The following is a 27,358-nucleotide window of genomic DNA, read 5'->3' as shown; positions in this document are numbered from 1 at the left end:
GGTGATCATGATTATTGTTGCTGTTATTACCACCACTCCAGTCACTGGTGCTCTAGCCCTTTCATCCCAGAATTTCAAAGCAGAAAGCTTTATAAGGAGATGGACATTCATTTGTACAATGAGAAGCATCTTTTGAAAGTGGAGCTTTCAGACTCTTGATGGACAAGACTCTGATTTCTACCAGCACGATTAGTAGGAAGACAGAGTCCCTGAGAATGGATGTGTCTGTTAAGTGGGGTCCAGGCTCTGATGTCAGAGGCAAAAGGTCCCCACACGCTACAGAACTTGGGGGTCCAAGCTTCTGAAATTCTCTGCAGCCAACTCTGTCCCCTGCACCTTCACCCTTTCCCAGGAGCCAAGGCCTCCATCAAAGGGCAAGGGCAAGCCAGATCCATGTAGCAGGAGACAGGCACGGCCAAGGGGCGGGCTCTGGCCAGACTTCTTGGGCTCGGACTCTGGCTTTGCACCGGGAAATTTCAGTTGTGTGTCCTTGGGCAAGTTGCTTAACCTTTCTGTGCTTCTGTAAAATGAGGTTAACATAGTCTCTACCTCTTGGGAGTTCTAAGCAGCAAATGAGTCATCAGAGGCCGTTAGAGGGTGTTTGGCACAAAGTAGGTACTTGCGAGGTTATGGGGACATGAATGATGGCCATGGTGATGTTACTTCCTGGCTGCAAACCCAACAGCGGCTCCTTCTTGCTCTGATACAATGCAGAGCCTTGTCACGATGCAGGAGCCTCCTTGGTTCTTGGGCGCTCCCCACCACCCCCACCCCTGCCGCCACCCACCCAGCCCCACCAGAGCCCTGCCCCGTCTTACTTGTCCATAGGCCTCTGCAGTGGCCGGTGGTCCCTGTTGGAGAGTTCCTCCTCCTGGAGCTCATACTCTCTGGCCAGCTCACCCTGGTCCCGTAGGCCTCAGTTCAGTGTCACGTCCTCTGCAACGTTTCCCCAGCCTCCCTGTGGGACCACATGTCTCCCCTCTGTGTGCCCTCAGCATACGTGTCCTTTTTCTAGCCACAACCCACCCCTCTCTTTCACCTTCTCCCAAACCACCGTCATCATCATCATCGCCATCATCATCATGATCTGCTCCTTCCACTGTCCCCTCGTTACCTCTGGGGCAGGACTTGAAGTGGAAATTGTAGTAGCTGCTCCCTGAAAATGTCCTTCCCGGCTCTGCCAGGAACACGCACACCTCAGCCTGGAGTCTGGTGTTTGTGAACAAAGGTGGTGTCCACACCTCTTGGGGAAGTTCTTTCCCTTTGTTTTTAAAAAAATTTTACGTTTATTTATTTTTGAGAGAGAGAGAGAAACAGAGCATGAGTGGGGGAGGGGCAGAGAGAGAGGGAGACACAGGATCCGAAGCAGCTCCAGACTCCGAGCTGTCAGCACAGAGTCCGACTCGGGGTTCGAACTCACAAACCGTGAGATGGTGACCTGAGCCGAAGTCGGACACCCAACCGGCTGGGCCCCCAGGCTCCCCAGGGAAGTTCTTCCCCTTTACTGGGTGTCTCGGGGGTCACGGGGAGACAACATGGCAGTGCCACTCATGGCCTGGCTCACCGAGGGTGCTGAGTGGCAGTGCCCTGGGTGTCTGGATGGTTACGCGGGGAGATAAACCGGTGGATAAGTGTTCAGGTGGGAGGGCCGGTCATTCCGGCGAAGGCTGGGGAAGGGCTGTTTACACCCCTCTCTGTGAAAAGGCCCCCTGGGCCGCCTGGCAGACTCACTGTCCTATGTCATCATAAAACCCTGTGACAAATTAATGGAAGTCATTTCTAGGGAGGCCCCCAATGAGTAGACATCTCCTTTCATTGTTGTTAAATATCACAAATGAAGAATGTGTCCTGGAAACATATGACACACGGGGATTTTGCTAAATGCCAGGCTCTTGACCGCACTTTGGGAATAACTGGCTGAGAGCAAGAAGTTGGTTTAACCAAGAGGGGAAGCTGGAGAAGGGTTGCTCGCGGACAGGGTCTCCACGCGACTCTGCCGTTCTGACATCGGTGTTGTAAAACAGGCAAATTCTCATAAATCACCTTTATGTGCCCAAGGAAGACGATGCTATTTTGGGCTCTGGAGACTTTTAAAAACAACAGCTCAGGATGTCTGAGTCACTCAGAAGGAGAGCAGGCCCACCTTCCAGGAGAGGGGAGACTCAGGGTGCAGAGGAACGGGGGTCTCCATGGGAGGACAGGCCGTGGGGGCTCTGGCTCAGAGAAGTAGTGGAGATGGCTGTTTGTCCTGAACGAACAGCATCTTCCCCACTGCCGTCCCCGCTTCCCTCCCACCTTGGGCTCACGCAGGTGACCAATGAGCAATGATATCGTACCTTCTGGAAACTGAGACAGGCTGATGGACAGCTTCCAGTGCAGATGGAGTGCTGGGAAACCCGAGTATGGCTTGCGTCTCTTCCTGCTACAAGGCCGTAAGAGGGGTCCGGGCACCCCCGAAGTCAGAGCCCTCCCTAGAATTCCGGGAACCTGGTCTTCATGTTTTTATTTATGGCTCACAGATTCCCGGCTAGAATAGCATCCTGGGGGGACAGTGGGACCGCCAGAGAGAACACTTGGCTCTGTGTTCCGTGTCCTGGGGACACCAGTAGGAGAACCCACCTACATGATGGATGGCAGCCCGCCCCTCCCCAGGACCACCTGTCCACATTCCTCGGAAGCAGGGTGTGACCCGCCAGCCCCCATGGCGGGTATCCTGACTGGGTGTGCCGATATACCCAGCCGCATGGAACAAAGTCTCAGCCCTCCCTGGGGTCCACTCTCTACCTTCCTTCTGACCTTTCTCGAGAAGCTCCATGTCAGGCATACAGGAAGTGCCCCTGGATCCATTGCCTCCCTTCCTGTCTCTGGACGGACCCCCGACTATGTGCCCACACTTAGTAGAACCTGGAGTTGCAGCAGGATACAAGTCCCTGCCTGCAGGAGACACCTCGTCTGGTGGGGGGTGGGGAGCAGACGGTCAGAGGGGTAACATAATGCGTTGGTACCTTTTAGGTGTAGATAATGTAAAGATTATCTCCCCCTGTGGGAGGCTGAGCGATGGCCTCAAATATGCCCATGTCCCCACCCCAAAGACCTAGGAATATATGACCTCACGTGGCTAAGGGACTTTGCAGAGGTGGAGGGCATGGTCCTGGGTCATCAGTCGGGACCCTGTCATCACAGAAGTCCTCATAAGAGGGAAGCTGGGGGTCAGAGCCAGAGACAGATTGGAAGACATTGCCCAACTGGCTTTGAGGAGCACAGAAGGGGCCACCGGCCGAGGAGGCCAGCAGCATCTGGAAACTGGAAAGGCAAGAAAGTTTCTCTCCTGGAGCCTCCAGAGGGCACGCAGTGCTGCTGCATATTCATTTAGGGACCTCCGGCCTCTCGAACGGCAAGGAACGGCAAGATAAGAAATCTGTGCTGCTGATGCATCAGTCTGTGGGCTTTTGGTAGAGCAGCCATGGGAAAGTAACATCTCCGCTCAAAGCGTCCATGAACGAGGGACCGGGGTTGGAGGGGTGGGCTCAAGACCGCTGAAACAGGGAGGGCCCACCAAGGCACGACCCCAGACGAGAGGGGTGAGGCGGGGCCAGCCCAGCACTGGTGGGGGCGGGCGGAGGTATGGCAGTGCAGGCCAGAAGTCACGGCCGGTGTCCACCCTCCCCCATCGCCCCTGCCCCAGTTCAGCTTCCTGTCCACCACCAGACTCCCACAGCTCTGCCCACAGGAAGCTCACCAGGCTGCAGGGTTAGTTCTCAGATTGTCCTGAGATATTGTCTGCTGGCCCTGGGGTCCTTCAGAGAGAGCCAGAGGGTGTGGGCTGGCCTTGGCAGGGGCTCCAGAAAGGCCCACGTAGTGAAGAATTTACCACCTACGAGTGGTCTGGCCCTTGCTCTTGGCTTCTGAGAGGGGACCTGTGTCATCCCCATAAGAAGGTCTTTGTTTAAGGTGGAGACAACCACGTCAGCAAGACCAGCCCGAGACTGGATGGGGGAGGGGTGCTTGGGTCATACAGTGTCACCCAACCTGGGGACTGAGAAGTCTGTGGGCACCAATCGGTCATCCATCAGTTGTGCCCATGCCATGGGGCCCTGATAAAGCCCCAGGCTCAGGTGAGCCTGCCTGGTTGGTGACATTCGGTGTATGTTGTCACAGCGTGGTGCTGTGAGCAGTGTGTGTGTGTGTGTGTGTGTGTGCGTGTGTCCTGTCCCCGTGGGGAGAGGACAATGTGGACCTCATGTGTGGAGACTGCCCAGACTGTGCCCCACGTGCCCCTGCCCTGGGCTGGTTCTCACCCGCACCCCTGCCCTATAGACCAGAGCTGCGAGTGCACCACTGTAGCGGCTCCGAGTCTTTCTAGCAAGTTATCCCACAAAGGGTGGTTTGGGATTCCTCCCGCTACCGATGCCGGTGTCAGAAGTGAGGTCAGTCTTGCCTTACCCAGGACCGGGGTCCTCTGACCTCAGCAGTCTGGCTAACTTCAGGTACCCCTCCCCAGGATAAAAGCCACACCCTTCCTGGAGGGAGAGCCAACATGAACCCCAGGCCCCAAGCACCAGCCTCCCCACGCAGGGCAGACTGTCCTCAGAGCCCTCGGCGTGGCCCGTCCCCAAAAAAGGGCTCCGACGGCCGCTTCCAAGTCCCCGGTCCTCCGCTCTGACTCGATTTTCTCTCTAAGGAATGTGGCTTAGGAGAGCTCCAGGGGCTGACCACCTCAAAAATGCAAATCAGTATAATTTCAATCAATACATGTAGCACAGAGCATTAAAAATGCGAATTCCCTGCTGTGCAGAGAGCAAGAAAGAGAGAAAACGCCGTGGCAGGGGGACCCTTCCGGATCCCGGTGTAAATTCCATCCTTGACTGGGACAGAGGAAGAAGGTGCGGCCGCAGCCAGGGCCGGGGACGTCGGCGGCGTCTTGCTGCACCGGCTGGGCTGGCACCGTTATGCCGACGGGCGTCCGCGGCAGGCCCCTGGCACCCTGGTCCCTCGCAGGCAGAGGGAAGAGTGCGCACCTCCCTGCGCCCTCCCCTGCCTTCTCATTCTCCACCGTTTTCCACTTCCCTCTCCCTCCTCCCGCTCCTCCTGCTCAAGTCTGAGATGAGGGCTTGGTGCTTGGAGGGCGTCTTGCTCCCTGTGGGCGCAGGAGTGAGAGGGGCCGTGCCTGCTGGGGGGCGGGGAGCCCCGATTCCAGCCCAGCCCGCACCCCTGGTCGCCCTGAGGGAAGGTTTGCCTCTGTCCTCCACTCGGGGTCCACACGCCAGACCCGTGACGCTTCATTTCGCGGGGCCACCCCCCGGGTTCCTTCCCTGCACCACGGGCCCGCAGGGGCGGGACACTCTGTGCGTGCGTTAGCTGCCTCTGCCGTGTAACAAGGCACCACAAATCCAGCAGGCTGAATAACGCCTGCTCGTTATCTCATACTTGCTGTGGGTCAGGAGTCCAGGCTGGTCCTCTGGGCGAGTCTCACAAGGCTGTACTCAAGGTATCAGTGGGGTCTGGGGGTCTCATCTGAGGGCAGGGTCCTCTTCTGAACTCCCACAGCTGTCGGAAGAATCTAGTTCCTTGCAGCTGTAGAACTCACAGCGGTGTCTTTCCTGAAAGCCAGCGGGAGAGAGGGTTCCCACCTCCGGAAGGTCCTGGTCCTTAGTGGAAGAACCTTCACCTGATTAAGCCAGGCCCAGGCAGGATAACCTCCCTTTCGATGAGCTTGAGCTCAAAAGATTAGGGACCTCCATGGCCCCCACAGAATCCTGTAGTCTGTGGGCGAGAAGCAAGCCACAGCTTCCGACCATACTCAGGGTGTATCCTCATCATGGGGCCATGTCCCAAGGCAGCCTACTCCCGGGGCCATGACACCAGAGTTTCCGGTCCCAGGTTGGGACCCCACATCACCATTGGCGACCTTGGAGGTTCTGGGCTGACCCCTCCTGTGCCCCTTCGTTCCCTGACCCAGGACCCTCCCCAGACGTGGCTGTCTTCACTCCTCTCAGTTCTGCCCCACCCAAGGCACCCCCAAGGCCTTGCTTCCCTCATTTCCTATCCACTCTGAAAGCCAAAGCAAAGGGGTCCCCACAGGGAGGTCGCTCCTCTGTCACCACCCCAGACACTGCAGGCAGTCTCCTCTGCTTCCTGAGCTATCCTCAGGGCCCCCATTTGCTCCTGGCCAGCCCCCCTTCCCCTCCCCAAAGCAGGGCTCTGCTCGGCCTGGCCCGACAGTGGCAGAAATGGCCGCCTCCCACCCCCGTGCCTGCCGGTCACCTCCCGTGGCTGTCTGGTTATTTCCTATGTGTCTGGGGCACTGAGAGGGGGGCACCCAAGACTCACCCCCTGGCTGAGGGGGCCTGCACTGGGCTCGGCACCCGTGGGGCCTGGAATCATCCTGTCCTGCCAGGTGGACGTTGCTCTGGGATGAGGAACCCGAGACGTTGAGAGAAACTGAGGCCTGCCTGTGCCAGCTGACACACAGGACGCTCGGTTAGATGTAAAGTTCAGATAGACAACAAATATTTCTGTATAAATATATCCCAAATATTCCACGGGCTCCACCTACCCAGAGAGTACTGGCGGTTTATCTGCAATTCAAATTTAACCGGGCGCCCTGTGTCGCACAGCTGGTGACAAACAGAGAACAGGAACCGAAGTCCGGATCCATCTCTAGAGGCCAGGCTCTTCCCTCTGCTTTGCAATCCTCTTGAGGACACAGACATGTTGACATCTGTCACCCTGCTTTCCTCTGCCTGCGAGTGGGGTCTGCAGCCTGAGCCCTGAGCCACCTGGAGGCAAGAGGCAAATGCGTGTGGATGCGTCAGATCAGTTAGAGGGTTTTAGCTCTTGGGGTTGTTGGATGATGTTCTTTTTTTTTTTTTTTCTTTTTAAATGTTTATTTATCTTTAAGAGAGAGAAGGAGAGACAGAGCATCAGCGGGCGAGGGCAGAGAGAGAGGGAGCCTCAGAATCAGAAGCAGGCTCCCGGCTCTGAGCTGTCAGCACAGAGCCCGACACGGGACTCGAACCCACAGACTGCGAGATCATGACCTGAACTAAAGTCAGACGCTCAACTGACTGGGCCACCCAGGCGCCCCTGTAGGATGACATTCTTATGAATGTCGTCCTTGTGACCTGCTACAGACTCTTGTCCCCCTGAACGTGTATATCAAAGCCCCAGTCCTCAATACGGTGTTGTTAAGAGGTAGAAACTTTGGGACGTCCTGGGGGTGGAGCCCTTGTGAATGGAATTCGTGCCCTTATAAGCTGAGACAGAAGACAGGGTCTCTCTCCACCACGTGAGGACACAGCGGGATGGTCCCGCACCGAGCCCCAAACGTGCCAGCCCCCTGATCTTGGAGCTTCTCGGCCTCCCCTGTGGGCAGTGAACATGTGGCTCAAGCCCCGGGTCCGCGGGGTTTGCTACAGTGGCCGAGCGGCCCGAGACCCTTGCCCTCCCGCACCTGCTGCTCCCGCACAGGCAGGCCCTCCAGAAGCCCGCGGGCCTGTTCTCTGCCTGATGTGTTTACCGATGCCAAGCAGGCCTGTTCCGTTAGGCCCTCGGACGGGAAGTTATGGGGCACCATCGTTTCCAGAGCACCTTTCTCTCCCCCGCTCACCGCCACCCATCTCCAGACGTCGTATTTAAATGATTAAGCCGACAAACAGTTTCATTTCCTCCGGCAGCTGACAATTCCACAAAATGGAGAGATTTTAATTTGAAGTGGCACAATAAAAATCCTTCCCTTCAGATTTAGTATTCGCAAATACTTCAGAACTCAGCGAGGAGGCTTGAGACACAGCCCTGGGAGCTGGCGGCCCCGCAGGTGGAGAGGCCACCGCCCCCGCGTGTAGGGACAGGCCCGCCCGGCCCACTGACCCTGCTTCTGGAGCGGGGGCCCTGCACCGTGAGCATCGGCCAGTCTCCCTGCACCCCACAGCCAGCGACTTCTCACCCTGGAACATCGCCAAGTGCACGGTGTTTGGAGATGCAGAGCTTTTGGGGTGCAATGTCCGTTCTCAATGTCCCTGGAGGTGGTGGGCCGGCCCAGCCTCCTCATGGGCAGCGGGTCCGCGCTTCCAAGCTGACCTGTGCCTAGCACAGCCCTGAGGACACTGAGCGCTCAGAGTCTGGTGCAGGCGGAGCCGCTCACCCCCGGTGGCCCCAGGGGAAGGCCCGGCTGCTGCTGCTCCTGGCCGCACCCCGACAGGGCGCCCAGCCCGGGCAAACCTGCAGGGATCACACGGGTCGCACTCAGGGCTGCAGGAAGGGGGGCTGAAGCTGTCGTCCCTCCCGCTGGCCGGCCACTCCTCCCCGTCCACCCCCAGACTCCCCGAGAGAAGGTGCTGGGCTGCTGTCCCCGCTCTCGTCCCGCCCCTGCTCGACCTGGTGTCCCCACTCCCAAAGACAAAGATAAGAGAAGCCCCGCTTTGACCCCTGATGACAATGCCCCCACCCGTGCAGATTCCAGTCACTAAGCCTGAAATAACCTGTTCATAGAAGCGGATCCCCGACCAGGCCTGAGCCCCCTCCCAACGAGGTTGCCTCATGGCAGTTCCCCTGCACAGGTGCCTCCGAATCACACATTCAGGTTTGTTCTGCCTCTGCCCCTGGGGGTGTGGCCCACGTCTTCTCCCCCATCCCGGACCTCTCAGCCCCCCAGGTGATGTGTCCCCAGGTCCCGCCTGGCACACCCACCTTAGCCTCTGCCTGTCGCCCCCACACCTTCTGGGGCTGGTTCTCCACCGGGCCCCCTGCAGCCTCAGCACGTTGGAGGGGTCTTTGTTCAGGAAGCCCCACTGGCCACCCCCTCTTGGCCAGGTTAAGGGTCCTCTGCCCAACCCTGAGCAGGGGCCAGCACGTAGCACTTGGCTCTGTGCTTACCTGTCACATGTCCCCTACACGAGTGGTCTGGGCGGCCATCCTGTATCTCTACACACACACCTGGAAGCAGGTGTCCGGGAGCACACGTGTTCAGCAAACCATTGCCAAATGAAGGATGGTATCTGCCCAGGCCACTGCCCAGGCCACACACATGACATTAGGGGTGGTAGGAGCCCATGACAGAGGGTCCCCCGAAGACACTTGATCACCTCCTTCCTATAATTCTGCTCCTTCCATTCTCTCCCCAGACCCCCTTGGGCAGGCTCCAAAACGCTGACTGCGTGTTTAGCTCTGTCGGGCACATAATAGGTGCCCAATCAAAGCACACTCGGAATGAAAGGCAGCCTGGGGGCGCCTGGGTGGCTCAGTCGTTATACGTCAGACTCTTGATTTCGGCTCAGGTCATGGTCTCACGGTTTGTGAGTTCGAGCCCCTCATCGGGCTCCACGCTAAAAGCGTAGAGCCTGCTTGGGATTCTCTCCTCTCTCTCTGCCCCTCCCTTGCTTTCTCTTTCTCTCTCTTTCTCAAAATAAACAAATAAACATTAAGGGCAGGCTTCCATAAGGTGATTCGGTTTATTGGGTCATTTACAGACCCGATGACCACGGACGGGAGGGAGCTTCAGGCTTGCCCTCGTCATAGCGCAGAACGCATGGGAATCAAAGTACTGCCACGGATCTGTCTGGAAAGTCCTCCGTTTATATCATTTGGACAAATCGCTCTGTATCCTCTCTCAATGCGTGTCTGCGTGCAATGTGCCTCGGGGAGGTATTGATTTATTTCTGTTGTGAGAATAGCACCTTGTGAGTGGCTGCCCCACGCAGGTGCAAGGATGTGGCCCTCCCGGGGCAGCAGAAGCACCCCGAGTGCACTCCTCCTCCAGACGGGACTCCCATGCTCGTCCACGGGAGCAGGGGAGCCCCGAGGGAGCCTCAGTTCTTCAGGTCCCCTGGTCGTGCCTCAGTGACGGAGCAGGATCCCAGGGGGAAGGGAGACAAATAAGCAGAGATGCTGGTCGTGGGGGCAGGGAGGCACCAAGGGCTCCACGCACAGGGCTAACACTGCCCCAGGCCAGGGGTAACCTCCAAGCGAGCCAGGGGAGGTGAGCAGGTGGGGTAGAATGGTCCCCTGGACGGGACGCGGGTTCTAGAGTCAGATCCACCTGAGTTCAAAGCTCCGCCCTGAGAGAGGCAGCCGTGTGGCCTGGGCACAGACAGAGAAAGCCTCTGGGCTTCAGTTTGCTCACCTGCAAAAACCTGGGGGAGTGGGGGTGTTTGTACGGCATCCCCCCGGGGAACCAGGCTCCCCGAAGGAGCCGTGGGTCCTGATGACAGCGTCCTCTAGCCCCTCCCCCCACAAGAAGGAGGCGGGGCCGTCCCGAGAGCAGGGCCAGAGCCTACGTGGCTCTGAACGCAGGCCGCCGGTTGGAGACATGGCTCCAGGAGACCCTGCTGGTGCCCGGGGACCGCCTCCCTCTCCTCCTGCACATGGAGCTGCCAGATCTCCTGCCTCCCTTTCTGTAGAGGAGGCCACGTGTCTGCAGGCCGGCGGACGGTGAGCAGAGAGACCGACTGTGTTCAAACCTTCCCAAAGGAGCCCCTCCCTCCACGGGCTTCCCCCTTCTGGCAGCCGGGATGGAGAAGGTGCCCTGGCGGGCCTCGAGGATGATGCGTTGGAGGGGGAGAAGATGAACAACTCGGGAAGAACGGCTCCCGGATCAAGCCAGGACACCGGGCTCCAACATCTGGTGCGCCACAGAGGGGGCAGATGGCAGAGAGCGCCAGCCCGGTCTGCCGGTGCAGAGAGCCCAGGGGACGAAGGTGCCACAGCGGGAGGCCGGCGGTCGGGAGGGGCCCCGGACACAAGGCTTGGGTTCAGGGACCCGGCCTGTCGGGGGCCGGCTGCTCCCCGGGCCACCCCCACGCGGGGCCGAGGACCCCCTCTGTCGCCTCAGGGAGTTTGGGCCGCTTGCCTTCCGGAGCCGTGGTGGGAACTGTCTGATCGTGGATGTAAAGCACGCGGCAACACCGGGAAGCGGTTCTCAGGGAAGTTCCAGCCCTCTGCCCGTCTCGTCCCATTGGCCTCATCTCTGGGGCCTGGTTCACGGTCGAGAAAGCAAGTGTCGGTGCATGTGAGTGGGGCGGAGGGATGCCTGCTCACGGCCTCCAGCCCCAGCTCCCTGACAAAGTTGCCGGGGGAGGGGTCTCTGGGCCAGGACTGGACTGAGAGCCAGCTGGGGGGAAGGCGCCCACGGGCACGGGAACCACAGAAGTCTTGCTGAAATGCTGACTCGGGGCCCCTGCCACAGTGCCCACGCGGGTGGTGGGTGAACGTGAGAGAAGGCAAAGTCTGAAGATTCTGTCCCAGCCATGGTGGGGTGGCCGCCGGGAGACACGGGGTCAACCCCCTGGTCTGGAGGCGTTGAGTGAGGACAGGAGAAGAGAAAAATCAAGTCCCTTGGCTCCTGGGCTCACGGACACCCTGGCAGGAGCGGCTGATTATCCCCCAGGAGGGTGACTGCGTCCCCGCTCAGGCCGCTACCACAGAGCACCAGAGGCTGGGAGCTCAAACACAGCCGGCATTTACTGCTCTGGAGCCCGGGAGGCTAAGACTGAGGCACGCGGCATCTGGCGACCGATACCACTCAGGTTTCAGGGCACTGATACCACTCAGTCATGAGGGACCCACCCTTATGACCTAATTACCTCCCAAAGGTCCCACCTCCAAATACCGAAACGTTGGGGTTTAGAATTTCAATATATGGATTTGGGGGGTCGTACAAACACCAGCCACAACAGTGACCTTGGGCCCGGTCTACACCTGCCTCCCCTGCCCTTGTCAGTTTGGCATTTCTGCCGGGGTTTTCACATTCTAACCAAGTATTGTGGTGAATGTTAAAATGAGCAGGTGCGGTCTGGGAAGTGCCACCTTTTGGTCCCTGGCTTCTGGGACGGTCTTGTTCTCCATGTGTGCAGTGAGCAGTTTTATTTATCTAAAATTTTTTCTTAATGTTTACTAATTTTTGAGACAGAGCATGAACAGGGGAGGGGCAGAGAGAGAGGGAGACACAGAATCCGAAGCAGCAGGCTCCAGGCTCTGAGCTGTCAGCACAGAGCCCGACGCAGGGCTTGAACTCACAAACCGTGAGATCGTGACCTGAGCCGAAGTCGGATGCTGAGCCGACAGAGCCCCCAGGCGCCCCTACAGTGAGCAGTTTTAAGTTAACATATGGTCGAAGCTGAAAGACCGCCCGTGATGATAGACTGTGATGATAGACTGTTCTGCAGACGCCTTCCAGACCCTGTGTCTGCCTCTCCTGCCTCCCAGCAAGGGCCACACTTGGTGGACAGCCGGGTGTGCTGTGGCCCATGCCACCACCCACAAAACCCCAAAGACCCCAACTGGCAGTCAGTGGGATCAGTGGGACATTATAAGCCGAACGTACGTGAAACCTGATGAAGGCCGAGGCCCGCCATCCTGCCGTAGGGCATACAGACCGCGAGCAGCAGGCACGCTCTCGCTACAAACAGTCCTTTCTTTATTGCAGGGATAAGGACCCAACCAAGTGCTTATTTTATTGTTTGCTAATGCTTTTAAAATTTTGCAATAAAGCCCTTTGGCAGCAATGAGCTAAAATAATGAAAGTACACGTTTATCGAAAACCAAGCGTTTGAATTTCTCGAGGTCATTACAATTACGCGGAAGCTATAGTTGGCACAAAATGCTCATTCATGTTGTCCGCAGGCCCTCGCAAGGACACGGATCACACAGAAGCTTCTGCCTCCAACATCAGTGGTCCCTTGAGGAAGGCTTTGCCCAAAGACAGGATTTTACCACGTGTGGCTGCAGAAGGTCTCTTGCACATCTCACCTGGAGGCATGACTTTTCTTTTAGGTTACACTCCGTCCTTCCAAACTCAGCCGGCTCATTTCAGATTCTAATTTTTCTTGTGCACGTGTGAAAGGCCAGCCGTTAGCTGTTAATACGTCAGTGCCACCAGCAGAAGAAGGATTTGGCAAACTGGTAAAGGGTGCCAATCTTAACCCATGTCCTCAGATACTTCAGACGGGAAATCGGTGAACTCCAAGAAAGGTTCAATGTTTTCAGTCCAATTTATGACCTAGAAATACCACTTTCACAATTTCATCCTGTTGGAGGCAAAGCACCTGAGATTCTTACAAGCACTAGCAAATTCACCGAGGAAGATCCCCCCTGCAGATAAAGCTACTTGTTTTATGGTGGTGACAATACGCATGTGTATGCGATGGAAGCTTCCTCACAAAAGCCGTGTTCTTATAGTAAAAAGACGTGTGGACCAGATATCTGAAGGAAGAGCAGGTTGTGGAGAACACACAATTCAAAATTGTGCCCAACGAGGTGAGCCGATGTAACCATCAGATCACGTAAGTTGTCACAGATCAAATCATGTCAGTGTCGCGGACAAATTTACAAATATTTATGTGCACTCAGTTAAAGTAACTAAAGAGCGACCTGTTATAGCAAGAAGATACTGAATTAAAATGAATTAAAAAAATAAATAAAACCTTCCATGCGGTAGTTTGTGCCTTGCTGTCCGCCATGAGGAAGGTTGTGGGAACACTTGAGCTTTTGGAGAGCTTTGTAAATGCATCTGAGTGTCCTGTGATGGCCGGAAACTTTTGTAAATAAACCCTCTGAGTGTTTTGGTTGCATCAGACAATTTAACGACAATGACAATAGCCAACAGAAACTCTAGCTTTGGAGCCTTTGAGGAAATTATAGTTATTGAAAGCAAGCTTGCAAACAGGAAGACACTATATTTATCCGATACGAGGTTGAGGGGGTGACAAATGAAACAAGTCCTGACAGCATATAGGATTTGGCTTAGAAATTATATGACTGGGGCGCCTGGGTGGCTTGGTTGGTTGAGCGTCCGACTCTTGATTTCGGCTCAGGTCATGATCCCAGGGGCGTGGGTTGGAGCCCCATGCTGAGCACGGAGCCTGCTTGAGATTCTTTCTCTCTGTCCCCCACGTCCTCTGCCCCTCCCCCCTCCCTGTCCCCCACGTCCTCTGCCCCTCCCCCCTCTCTGTCCCCTACGTCCTCTGCCCCTCCCCCCTCAAAATTAAAAAAAAAGAAAGAAATGATATGATTGTGCTTTGGAATAATAGCTCAACTAGTAGACAGCATCTTTTAATGAAGCCCTAATTTTCATTAAGCAAATTAGTATTTTGCACTGGAACAGAACAAAATAAAAATATCTTCAAGTTCGCTGCATCTAAACATAAAGAAACGTTCGAGAGAATCACGTATGAGAACAACGTCAAAACAGGTAACTTATCTGATGAGTTCTTACCTCGTCGGAGTATTTGCTAAAGAAAGCTTCTCAGGACAAAAACAAGAAGCCAGTCTCCATAAATGCATTTGGGTGAAATATTTACATGTTTCAATGTGGAGAAAAACTAGTCGTGAACATGTTCTCTGTAGAGCTGAATTTGCTCTGAGCTTACCAGGTACCCCTGCACCTGCAGAGAGAAAATCATCTCAATTAAAAATGTTATGGTCTGACAGAGAGGAGACATCTTAAAGTGTCAACAATTTCAAATGTACTAACCAAAAAAATTACAGTTTTGAGGGAGGACACAAGCAGTTTTATGGAAAAATTTTTAATGTTAACATTCTAATGAAAAATGCTACTCTTTAAAAAAAAATTCTGGGGCGCCTGGGTGGCACAGTCGGTTAGGCGTCCGACTTCAGCTCAGGGCACGATCTCCCGGTCTGTGAGTTCGAGCCCTGCGTCGGGCTCTGGGCTGATAGCTCAGAGCCTGGAGCCTGTTTCCGATTCTGTGTCTCCCTCTCTCTCTGCCCCTCCTCCGTTCATGCTCTGTCTCTCTCTGTCTCAAAAATAAATAAACGTTAAAAAAAATTAAAAAAAAATTCCAATGGGTCTACGAATATAATAAAACCCACTTACCCAAAGGAAATACTTCAAAAATACACACCTGTAATTATTTTTAGTGCCCGCCTCTTCTGCCCTGCCTCTAGTGCCCCAGTTTGGATGGAGACTGAACGCTCAGCCTGTATGTCTGCCGCACAGGTTTTCAGACTTCAGAATCTTCCGGAAGCTTATCTCATTGTGATGCGGGCAATCTGAGACCTGTTCTGTTGCTGGTTTTCAATCAAGGGATGGTGTACAACACAACACCGTGACACGCAAAGATCTGAGGCATAGGGGCGCCTGGGTGGCTCAGTCACTTAAGCGTCCGACTTCGGTTCAGGTCATGATCTCATGGCTCGTGAGTTCGAGCCCCGCGTCGGGCTCTGTGCTGACAGCTCAGAGCCAGGAGCTTCTTCAGTTCCTGTGTCTTTCTCTCTCTCTCTCTGCCCCTCCCCCACTCACACTCTGTCTCTCTCTCCTTCAAAAATAAATAAACATTAAAAAAAAAAAGATCTGAGGCATATTGTTCACTAAGCTTTGACATACGTGTACACCCGTATAGCCAACACCCAAGCAAAAGATGGAACATTTCCATCATTCTAGAACCTTCTTTGTGCCCCTTTGCAGTTAATCCCCCACTCCTAGGTAACCAGTCTTCTTCTTGTCTGAACTCACAAGGATCTGGGTCTGGGCCCTGGCTTAGCCACGGGCCAGCTGTGCACCATAACTTGGGTAGGTGCTCAAACTCTCCAAACATCGCCCTCCATCCATGGAATGGAGTTGAAGGGTTGTTGAGAGATGCCATGAGTTAAGGTGTTGGCAGAGCGTTGGGTATAGAGCTGGCACTGAATAAATGAAAGCACGGTCGGTGGTGATTGAGGATGAAGATCAGCTTCCATCAGTGTAGGATTCCATCACCATGGGGGGGGGGGTCCAAATTCCACCGACAATTCTGTCAAGGTGTCCTGCTCTGCCCTACCTGTCTGCCAGGTGTCCTACCTGTCTACCCCTCCCTGCCCAAACTCCCTGTAGCCTCCCTTTGTCATTTTTTAAATATAATTTATTGTCAAGTTGGCTAATACACAGCGTATGCAGTGTGCTCTTGGCTTTGGGAGTAAATTCCCATGATTCATTGCTCACACACAACACCTAGTGCTCGTTCCAACAGGTGCCTTCCTCGGTGCCCATCACCCATTTTCTGCTCTCCCCCCGCCCCCCCCATCAGCCCCCAGTTTGTTCTCTGTATTTAAGAGTCTCTTATGGTTTGACTCCCTCTCAGTTTGTAACGATTTCTTTCCTTCCCTTTCCCCAAGGTCTTTGGTTAAGTTTCTCAAACTCCACCTATGCATGAGAACAGAGGATATCTGTCTTTCTCTGACTGACTTATTTCACTCAGCATAATACCCTCCAGTTCCATCCGCGTCGTTGCAAATGGCAGGATTTCATTCTTTCTCGTTGCCAAGTAGTATTCCGTTGTGTAGCCTCCCTTCTTGAGACAGGCTTGTGACCAGCTCCAATGGAGATGGGCTTCTATCCTCTCCCTGAAAGCCCTTCTCCCTGGACACTCCAAGAGAGAGCCAGGTCCCCACTATACATACATGTCCCCCTCCTCCAGCCCCTTCCCACGGCCCTTAGCCCATGTGACACTAGTCCATGAAGACAAGCCCCATGTTCACCTGGGTGACTCAGTCGGTTGAGCGTCTGACTTCAGCTCAGGTCATGATCTCACGGCTCATGGGTTTGAGCCTTGGGTTGGGCTCTGTGCTGACAGCTCAGAGCCTGGGGCCTGCTTCGGATTCTGTGTCCCTCTCTCACTCTGCCATTTCCCCACTCACTCTCTCTCTCTCTCTCTCTCAAGATTAAATAAAACATTAAAAAAATTTTTTTGATGATAAGCCCGATGTCCCTGTGGGGTGCTGCCCTCGGTACTCCAGGCACCTGACACAAACCAAAACACACAAGACAAGTGAGCCTCAGTGCGAAGGACCTGGCTGCTCGCATCACAGCGGAGAGCAGTGTGCATCCACATTCTCTTCTACTGTGATTAATCAGAACGCCATGATTATGAGGGCCTGGGAAGGGCGGTTTTACAAACTGAATGTCACAGCAATCCCACATGGGAAGTGGGGACCCTTGCCACGCCCACGTTACGGAGGACAGAACAGGCTCACCCACACCACCCAACTAGAAGGTGCCGGAAGGGGACTTGGAGGCTCGCTTCTCTGCCTCTGCCTCCTGGCTGTGTCTGATGGAGATGTGGGGGTGCACATCCTGAGTGCGTCTCATCCTTCACGGAGCTTCACAATCACCGGGGAGTGTTCCCTGGCCTGGTTCCCAGAGGCCCAAAGACAGCAGGTCTGCCTGTGACAGTCTGCCTGCTTGGAAGTCCCCAGGAGATTCTAAGGGATACAGGAGCCACCGCCCTCGTGTCTCAAACTCTTGACAACATGGGAGCCCTGTCCCATCTCAGGGGCTCCACGTCACTTTGCTCAATTCCTGCAAGGATCTGTGACCACAAAGGGGACAGGGAATGGGGGGGGCATGGCACTCACACTTCTGGCTTTCTGAGCCCCTGTCCCCTGGACCCAGCCTCTCGGGGCTCAGGCCCCCACCCCCTACCCCTTGGGAAGAGGCCGTGCGGAACAGTGAACATCTCCCCAGAACTCACTCTCACATGTGTACCCCGCGATGCAAATACCAAGGAATTATTTTTACCTCGCAAGGGCTTGTTGAAAGTGTCTGATAATGTATTTATAATGGCCCGAGGAACTCAGCTAGTAACAACCACCCTGAGTGACAAGGAAAATTGTTAGAAATTGTTCCCTGTAAAAATAACGAGCCCCACCGAAACGACCCAATCCAAAGAGCCTTCTGGCGGCTTCCTGCACAGACAGGTGTGGGGGATGCAGAGCCCTGGGGGCAGAATATGGGCCCCTTTCTGACACAGGGTCTGGGGGAGCAGGGGGTGGGGACTGCTCTGGGTCTTGGTGACCTGTAGCAGCTCTGTCCCTCGGGCACAGCACTGGGAGAGCCAGGAGCAGCGTGGCCGGAAGGGTCTTGGGCAGATTTTGTTCCACCACCTGGGGGGGGTGACTCAGGTCCATATCCACGCTAGCCGCTGGAGCCCCCAGGACCTGCGGCCAGCCCCCCGGGAGAATGCCTCCTCCCGGGGCGCCCAGGCTCCCTTCACCCGGTGCAGTACAAGCCAGCGCCACGCTGCCCACTTCTCCTGCGCCCCCTGTCACTCCCTCCCTCCAGGGGAAATGCCTGCAGCTCCCTGGCCTGGCTGGTGGCTTCCTCCCAGATCCCTGTCCCACAGGGAGCAGGACTCTCTTCTGCACCCCAATAGATCCAGCCAGGGGTGTGACCAGAGCTCACTGCGGGGCCTGGGGACACCTGTCTGCTTATGCTTCCTCAGCTAGAACAGGATGTTCTGGGGCCCACGGGCTATGCCTTCACCTTCCAAGTTCCTGGGATCGCATAAAGTCGCGAATATGCCCCGAACCTGAGCACTGGAGGAGCGGATGAATGGCTGTACGTTCGCCTGCGTGTGTCTGCGTAATTGCCAGCTGTATATGCAGGACCCATCACCCATCGCATTACGGACAGGTATCTGTGTGTGTCGCCCGTTTCTCGTCACCACTGCTGACTTTCAGTGACTACGTCTGCAGGTTTTTCAGTCTAGATCTCTCCCTGGTCCTCACTCCTACCTTTGCCCTGGGTTCAGGGCTCATCGGCTCTCCCCGACTCACTTCTGCAGCCTCCCCGCCTCCCACTGCCCCTGCAAAGCTCCCCTCTTCGGGGCCCAGTCTGCACGTGTGTCTGTTCTCTCTCTAGCCTCACTGTGGCTTCCCAGTGCCCAGATGTGGAGGCCCAGTACCTCTGCAGCACACAGAGCAGAGCCCTCCACAGTGCTGTCCACCCTCCCCGCCCACTCAGCTCCTCCCTGCGGGGAGTCCCTGCCATGTTGCCCCACAGCCCGTGGTTTCTTACCTGGGGGTCTTTGCACACATTGTCCCCTTTGCCCCCAAAGCCCACCCTCCCCATCCACGCTCCAGCGCTTTCTGTCCTGCCCAGGTTCTCTTGAAGAGCCAGCTCTGGGGCCAAGTCCTAAGGATCCCCCTCCCCCCACCCCCAGCCTCCCGCAGCAGGTGCATTCTGAAATCTGGAGCACCTGCCGCGTGGTCCTCTCTTCCTGGAGAAGTGAGGCCGGTAACTGTGCTCCTCACCCTTGAAACCCTGGCGGGAGAGTCACATTCAGTGGCACATCACATTCAGTGGCACGTGCGTGCGTGTTCCTCGGGCCGGCTCTGAGCTCACATGGAAGTAGGAAGGCCGCTTGGAAAAGCCACAGTGAGGGGGGTAAGATTTTACTCAGACCCACTCAAATAAACGTGGCCCCCCCAGGCCCTGCACACACTTTGCCCAACCTCGTCCCCGCCATGGCTCTGGGGGCTGGTTGTCGATCCTCTACTGCAGGTGGGGGACGTGACGTGTGTAGTGTGGGGCCTCCAGACAGCCAGGTCCCGCTGGCGGGGCGCCTGGGTGGCTCCGTCGGTTGAGCGTCTGACTTCGGCTCATGTCATGATCTGAAGGTCCGTGAGTTCGAGCCCCGCGTCGGGCTCTGTGCTGACAGCTCGGAGCCTGGAGCCTGTTTCTGATTCTGTGTCTCCCCCTCTCTCTGCCCCTCCCCTGTTCATGCTCTGTCTCAAAAATAAATAAACATTAAAAAAAATTTTTAAAAGAAACCAACCAGGTCTCATGGGCTCTGGGACCCCCCACGAGCTCCACAGCACCCCCAAAACACCCATGCGAGCCCCACATGTAGGACGGCCCAGGAAGGGGAAGAAGGCCACCATGGCCGGAGGCCAAGCCGTCGAGGAGGCCGGGTGGCTGTGTGTGCACCTATCAGTGAGACTCCAGGTCTGGGGCTCTTCTGGTGGGTGCAGGTCAGATCAGGTCAGGTCAGATCAGGTCAGGTCAGATCAGGGTCAGATCCAGTTACCGTGCAGGAGGCGAGCAGGCAAGGGTTCAGCAGAAATCAGGGCAAGGTAGGAGGTCGGCGTGGAGGGCCGGCCTGATGCAGGATGAGGAACAGGGGGCAAAGGGGCCATTCTCAGGCCGCAGGCTCGGGGCCCCGAGGAGGGTGCATTCGGAGCCTCGGGCTGACTCACGACCAACTCCCCTTCATTGCAGCGGATCCCAAACCAAGTGCAATAAAAGCCTTTTCTCTGTTGCTGCCAAATGCCGAATATGAAAGCGACAGTGTCTATGTCAGCTCTTGGTTCCAACCAAGTCAGAGATGAGGCAAATTGGATCATTATTCATTTTATCGGTTACTTATGTTTGGAGCAATCTAACAATTACATGTAAAGTGCAAAGCATAAACCTGATTTACAGCGAGACTGTTCATTTACTGCCCCCACTTGGGCACCTGACAATTCTTGTTTCCACTTAGCGGCCCTCCCCCTCCTCCCCGCCTGGGTTCAGCACTCTGCCTGTTTATTTACAGGACGACCCTTGCAGACCATGAGGTCGTCACCGAGCAGGGACGAGTGTTGCTGACAGGTGACGCGGTCCGTGTTCCATTGTGCGGGACCTGTGCAGACACCTCAGAGCCACCACAGGGAGTGGCGGAGGCCGGGGTGGGGAACGGGGGCCAGCGGGAGAGACCCTCAGAGGAGAGGTTCCAGCCCTGACCCCTACTGAGTCCCTGTCACCTGGACCTCACAGCACCACCCCCCCTTATAGGGCACCTGGGGGATGGGATTGACCTCGACGCAGCCTTACTTGCTCTGCTCATGAGCTCCCCTCGTTCTCAGGGGTGTCCTTCCTGGTGAGCAACCGGGGTCTGGAAGGGAGTCTGATACCCCTAGCCTGTTCTTCCGCAAAGCACACCCTCCGGGAGCCTGGGAGCACCCAGGGACCCTGCTGGGCACAGCCCAGACAGGATTTTGACCTTAGTGTCAAAGCAGGGCTGTCATTGTGAGCTGATCCCCAGAGCTGAGGGATCGTTGGGCAGAGGGGAGCAGAGGCAGGGGCGGGGCGAGGGGAGGGGCAGGCAGCCCACCAGTTCCTGGGGGGGGGGGGTTGCTGCATGCAGGCTCCACAGCTGGCCTGGGGACCTTTCTGGGGTCTGACCCACCTGGTCGGGCCACAGGGAGCCGGAGGCAGGAACAGAGAACAGAGAGGAACAGAGAGAAACAGAGCCGGAGGCATGCCCAGTTCCACGCGGGCAACTACCCACCTTTACCCACCTTCCCACCCTCACGGCTTCCTCTGCTAACTGAAAGTGGTGAAATGAGACTTGATTGCTGAGGATTTTTATTTACCTGAAAACAAGGAAAAGCACCCCAGATGGTGAAGGGAACAAAGCCAGTTAATGAAAAAAAGGCCTTTGGGAAGACAAAGCGGGGGGGCCCCTGATCGCCCCTGGGGATGAGGCGGGAGGGGCCCGGGGTCTCTAGGACCCTTTGTTGTCTCGCTGGCAGAAACCCTCCTAATCGCCACTTAAATCATTTCACTCGTGTGTGGAACTCGAGAAACTTAGCAGAAGACCGTGGGGGGAGAGAAGGGGGAAAAAAGTGTTACAAACAGGGAGGGCGGCAAACCGTAAGAGACTCTTGAATACAGAGAACAAACTGAGGGTTGGTGGGGGGGGGTCTCGGGGAGGGGAAATGGGGGATGGGCATGGAGGAGGGCACCTGTTGGGATGAGCCCCGGGTGTTGTACGTAAGTGATGAATCATGGGAATCTACCCCCAAACCCAAGAGCACACTGTATCCACTGCCTGTTAGCTAACTTGACAATAAATTATAATAAACAAACAAACAAACAAAGAAACAAATAAGTCAGCGTGTTGAGCACCTTTCGGTGGGTGCTATCAGGCCCAGCGGCAGCGGGGGGCCTCCTCTTCACCCTAGCAGCCCCTGAGACCCCCTTTCTCGGCCGCCCTGGGTATTTCCAAGGTGCCTCCCTCCCTCCAGCGGGCACCTGATTTTTGCTCCCACCATCCACTTCCCTCTTAGGGAAGGGACCCTTGTTTCCTTTGGAAGGTCCCACCCCATGCTCTTTCAGGGGTCCTGTGGGATCTTTTCACAGGAATGCACAAGAGTGAAGCTGGCCTGGTCCCAGTGACCTCCCGGGAAAGGTGGGACAGAGACCAGATTCCAGCGTCTCCCCTGAGTTGAGCTAAGAAAGGGCCAAGCCTTGTGGCCACTGGCGGGGCAGTCATTCTGTGATGACCAGGGGACACTCAGAGAACTCAGACACGGGAGGGTGTTGGGGCTGAATCGTGTGCCCCCAAATCCACACCCTCCTGGAACCTGTGAATGTGAGGGTTTTGCAGACCCAATTAGCTAAGTGAGGTCACACTGGATCCGACATGACTGGTGTCCTCCTAAGAAGAGAAGGCACATGGACACAGAGGGAGGGGGGCCACTGGACAAACAGACAGAGCTTGGGAAGATGTATCTGCAAGCCAAGGAAAACCAAGGATTACTAGAAGCCTCTAGAAGCCGGAGGGAAGCAGGGACGGACCCTCCCCTAGAGTTTCCAGAGACAGCATAGCCCTGCCAACACTCTCATTTCAGACTTACAGCAGCTGGCACCCTGGGACAATAAACACCTGTCACTGAAGTCACCCAGGGGGTGGTGCTCCATTAGAGCAGCCACGGGGAGCCGGCTGCAAAGTGCCACTGAGCCGCAGGGCGTTGAGGCTTTTCCAGCTCTGGACCATCGGGTCAGGAGCTCACCGTGGCCAGTGCAAAGTGGGGTCCGTGTAACAGAGGGTTTCTAACTGACAGGCTCTGGAAGGAAAGAAAGGGCATCACGGGGCAGGAGCAAGGATGTGTGTGTGACTTCCCCAAAGGACATGTGCTCCAGCTGTGTTACCGGCACACAGCCAGGTGCCACCGACCCCAGGCACCCAGGCAGAATCCCCAACAGTGACCGAATAAGGCCCTGCGTTCAAAATGCTCAGTGCGGCGGGGGAAAGAAACGATACTTCTACAAGAGCCACGGTGAGAATCCGCCGATGGCTCCAGCCTTTCTGTCTGGTCTGATTATCAAAAGCTGTATTTAGAGGGTCACCTTTAAAATAAGACCTTCCAACACCTCACCTTAAATGATCGGGGGAAATACGTTCTTTCTGAGCCACACTTTCATGGGCTACATGTTCCCTCCAGGTTCAATCACTAAAGTTCATTCATAGAAGTTGTGTTCCTATTGACGGGGAAGAAGACGTTTAGCTCCTGGGTGCAGAGAGCACGGGACCACCCCTCACTGACGGCTCACCTTCCCTTTTTCTCTTTCACTGGGGAGAGGAGGAAAGACCACCCTGTTTCAGGGCTTGTGGCCAGGAGTTCGGACCCTGTGCTTTCAAAGTCTGCGTTCATAACGACCTGATAAGGAACCCCCATTTCTTTCAGCTCAGGAAACACGGTAGTTAAATAACTTTCCATAATCACACCACTGGGTAGTGTTGGAATGCGTGTCTGTCTGTTTCTAAAACTCATGCTTTTTTTTTTTTTTTTCTTGAGTTTTAAAGGAAAAGAGGCCCAGTGTGGCCACGGCCTGAGCTGTGGTTCCACAGAAGGTCTGAGGCAGAATGAGCACTCGCCTGGTTAATCCCCAGTTCGCCATCCGTACAACCTTCCACCTTCCCTGCGCGCTCTAGAACGTGACCCAAAAATCTTAATACCAGGAAGTGCTTCCCAGAGGACTTAATCTGCATTTCGCTTTTCCAGCAAGGAAAAGGGAAGGGAGCGTTCACCTCCTCCCTGCTTTGGGGGGCAGAATGGATCTGCCTCTGGGCTGTTGAGGGTCTGCTTCCTCTTACCCCCGGGGCAGGATACACTGACCTTTATTCTTACTGTCTCTAATGTAGGCTTTTCCCCTAAGGACAATCTGGGCAAAGTGCGGCTGGACCTGGAGGGGCACTGAGGGGCCCGAGTCGCAAGAGAGCGGACCCCTGAGTGGCACACAGACAAGCACGCCGGGAAGGGGGCAGCAGGGCGGCCGGGGAGCCCATCCAGGAAGGTCTCTGGCAAGGGCACCCCCTTCCTCTTTCCTCAGCTGCCCCACTCAAGGGGGGCACCTGGAGGCAATTGTCCTTGGAGGCGGGGAGGGGTCCTGGTCCCCAGTCCTGATCCAGATGAAAAAGAGGACCCACAGCTGCATTTCCTCGCCGCGGAAGCTTCTCGTGGTTTCCATCCAGAGGCTGCTTGCTTGCACCACCCCTGCCCCCCAGGTCTTCCAGTCCAGCTCGTCCCGTCTGGGGAAGGATCTCCTCTTCAGGTGGCCGCACCTGCCGCCTCCCTTCTGCTTGTGCGCTGGCTCCCCTCTGCCCGCCCTGGAGGATGGAAGTGTTATCCGCTCAACAAACACCAGGCTCTCACCTTTTCATATGGAGGGTGTCCCTGCAACAGGCAGAAAACCTGCCTCAAATGTCACCCCGCTAAAAACGGCTGTAAGATATGCACGGACCCTCCCCTTTATCCCCACGGGAAGGGATTCCTTTCTGTTCGTGCCCGTAAAGGAGAGTAGGGCCCCCAAGGTGGCCCCAAAGATGTGACCTCATTCCAGTCCCCAGTGCCATGTGACCACCTCTGGAACAAGGACCCTGAGAGGAGGGGTCACCCCCAATCGTTCAGGTGGACCCGAAACGCGATCGTGTGCGTCTTTCTGGGAGAGAGGCAGGGGAAGTTCCACGACAGACACATATCGTGGAGAAGCCCCGTGAGCTGCAGAGGCTCCAAGAGCCCCCAGAGGCTGAGAAAGGCAGGGAAGATCTTCCCTCAGAGTTTCCAAGGAGAGCAGTCCCCCCAACACCTAGATTTTGGACTTCTGGCCTCCAGGCTGTGACAGAGGATAATTCCGATATTTAAGCCACTGCATCTGTGGTACTTTGCTGACGTGGCTGAACAAACTAATACACGGGCGTCAGAGCAAAATGCTGCTTCCGAGAGGGTTTCCCTAAGAGGCCGGTGTTGAAGCCCTTCTCCCCACGGAGCCCGAAACGCCCGGAGGCCAGTGCCCTGGGGAAGGGGCAGAGAGCAGTCCACAGGGGTCAGGTCGGCCACACCTCAGGGTTTAGGTTTTCTTCCAAGCACTCAGAGTGTTTTAACGAGGAGAGTGATGGACCCGACTCACATTAAAGACAAGTTAACAAAACCCACCATGGAGGTGGCTTATGGAGAAGGGACCAGCCGGGGAAAGATGGGCAGAGGAGGGCTCTAGGGTGCGGGAGAAAGCCGGCCCCTGTCTGGGCTTGTTGAGCTCGAGACGCCGGGTATGTTCTCAAGCAGACAAGTCAAGCAAGCAGTTGGATGTGCCGTCTCGGCGACCATTGGCTGCTAAGGGTTATTCACAGCCATACGGCCGGATGTGCACACAGGAAGGGTGCAGGTGGCGTGTAGGTGGAGAGGAGGCGGGGCACCGTGGAGACCTTGCAGATCGGGCTGAAGATCAGGTTGGGGAAGAGTGGGCAGTGTTTGGGCAGCGCCCAGGGGAGCACGGAAGTTGGGGGTGGCGGTTCCAGGGGGGAGGGGGGCCCAGAAGATGCGCCGGAAGCTCTAATCCAATGAAGACAGACGGGTACCTCGCATGCGGCAGGACGGAATCCCTTAGCAACCTTGAGAAGGTTAGTTCTCAGTGGTGAGGGTGGAATTGACCACGTGCCAGACAGGTTGCCGTTGATGAGAAGCTGAAATCTTTCCTGGAATCCACTTAACCCGCCGCAAAGCATCAGTCACAGCCGCCGTCCTTCCCCAGAGTAAGTTATTGTGCAGCCACGCTTGTGTTTCCCCAGCCTCGAGGTCGGGGGAGGCACTGGCAGGTGCTCAGGGGCCTCCCCCAGGGGCATAGGTCCTCGGCGCGAGTGAGAGGCTTCTGGACACTGGCTCAGTAAATCCGTGGGGTCCTCCAAGAGCCACTGGCTTGTCACCCTACTTCTTCCTTTCCAGTGGCCTGGCCGGCACTCGTGTCCAGGCAGAAGGCTCTTTTAAAACATTGGTAACCAAGGTCACTGGGCCCCCATCGCGGGGTCTCATCATAAAGGACTGTGATCCAAAATATACAAAGCGCCATTCGAAGCCAACAATAAGAAAACAAAGCATCAGATTACAAAATCGGATTACAGATGCCATCAGGGAAATGCAAATTTGGAAATGCCACTTTGGAAGACGGGTTGGTGGGTTGTTGTTTTTTTTAAACTAAACATACTCTTACCATATAATCTAGTAATTACTCCCCTTGGTTATTTACCCAATGAGTAGAAAACATGTCCACACAAAAACCTGCATGTGAATGTTGATGGAAGCTCCATTCATAATTGTCAAAAGTCGGAAGCAACTGGGAAGGAGGTCACCAGGAGGTGAATGTGTAAATAAACCATGGTCCATCCAGACAGAGGAATATAATACTGCAGGGAAAATGGGATGAGCTATGAAGCCGTGAAAAGACGCGGGGGGATGTTAAATACATATCGGTAATTGAAAGGAGCCAGTCTGAAGGCTACCTACAGATTCCAACTGCAGGACATTCTGGAAAAGGCAAAAACTATGGGGATGGTAAAAAGATCAGTGGTTGTGGGGGTGGGGGGAGCGGAGGGATGATGGGCAGAGCACAGAGGATTTTTAGGGCAGTGAAACTGCTCTGTAGGACACTGTCATGGTGGATACATATCATCGCACATTTGTCCAGACCTCCAGAAAATGCCACACGGGGAGTGCGCCATGAGGTAACCTGGGACCTCTGGGTGATGGCACGTGCCAGTGCGGATGCGTGGATTGTAACAGAGGTGCCACTCTGCTGGGGGTGCATGTGCAGGGGGCAGGGGGTGTACGGGAACCCTCTGTGCCTTCTTCTCAATTTCTCTGTGAACCTAGAACTTCTCTGAAAAAGAAAGTCTGCGTGTAAAAACAAGATACCCTAAATGTGGCGGGATGGCTGGAGCTGCCCCCCGCACCCCGCTTAGCTGCATTAGAGCTCCAGAGAAGGGGTACAAACTGCAGCCTGGAAGCAGGAACCCCAAAATTCCTAGGTTCTTTCCAAGACAGTCCTGAGAGTCATTAAATTGAGGTTAGAAGGGAGTCCAACTGGCCCAATCACTTCCTCACCCCTGCTTTGATGTAAGCACCGAACACAACACACACGTGTGTTCTGTCCATGTAACTACACACCCGTTATTTTGCCGATTCTTGGACTTTCCCACGTGTAGTAACGAACTTCAAAACCAAAGCTGCCAGATGGGGGCTGGGAGGGATGGGAGGGTGGGTGATGGGTATGGAGGAGGGCACCTTTTGGGATGAGCACTGGGTGTTGTATGGAAACCAATTTGACGATAAATTTCATATTTGAAAAAAAAAAAAAACCAAAGCTGCCTCATGTTCTCTTACGTGACTCCTCTAAACCTGAAAATTCCAAGGGGATGTCCCCCAAATACAGCTGCAATTGAACAATTAATTCCGATGCTTTTCTGTCTATGGCAGATGATGGAACTTTCAAAAACGTGAAGACAAACCCCTCCAGAGGACGGTGCCGACGTGGCCCCCGGTGGGTCCTTGG

The 27,358-nt window shown here is 55.5% G+C and overlaps 1 long non-coding RNA gene across 1 annotated transcript; it reads right to left on the bottom strand.

Moving 5' to 3' along the window:
- Positions 1 to 12,424: 12,424 nt before the first annotated feature.
- LOC109503068 lies at positions 12,425 to 15,131 on the bottom strand. Its single transcript, XR_002161951.3, has 3 exons — positions 14,856 to 15,131; positions 14,210 to 14,378; positions 12,425 to 13,022 (listed from the first exon to the last, which is right to left on the bottom strand). It is a non-coding gene; the product is annotated as an uncharacterized LOC109503068 (long non-coding RNA).
- Positions 15,132 to 27,358: the final 12,227 nt, after the last annotated feature.

The sequence above is a fragment of the Felis catus genome, chromosome C1 (assembly GCF_018350175.1).
Source record: "Felis catus isolate Fca126 chromosome C1, F.catus_Fca126_mat1.0, whole genome shotgun sequence".
In the NCBI taxonomy this organism is placed as follows: domain Eukaryota; kingdom Metazoa; phylum Chordata; class Mammalia; order Carnivora; family Felidae; genus Felis; species Felis catus.
The sequence above is the reverse complement of the archived record's forward strand: the minus strand, read 5'-3'. Positions and strand labels throughout refer to the sequence as shown.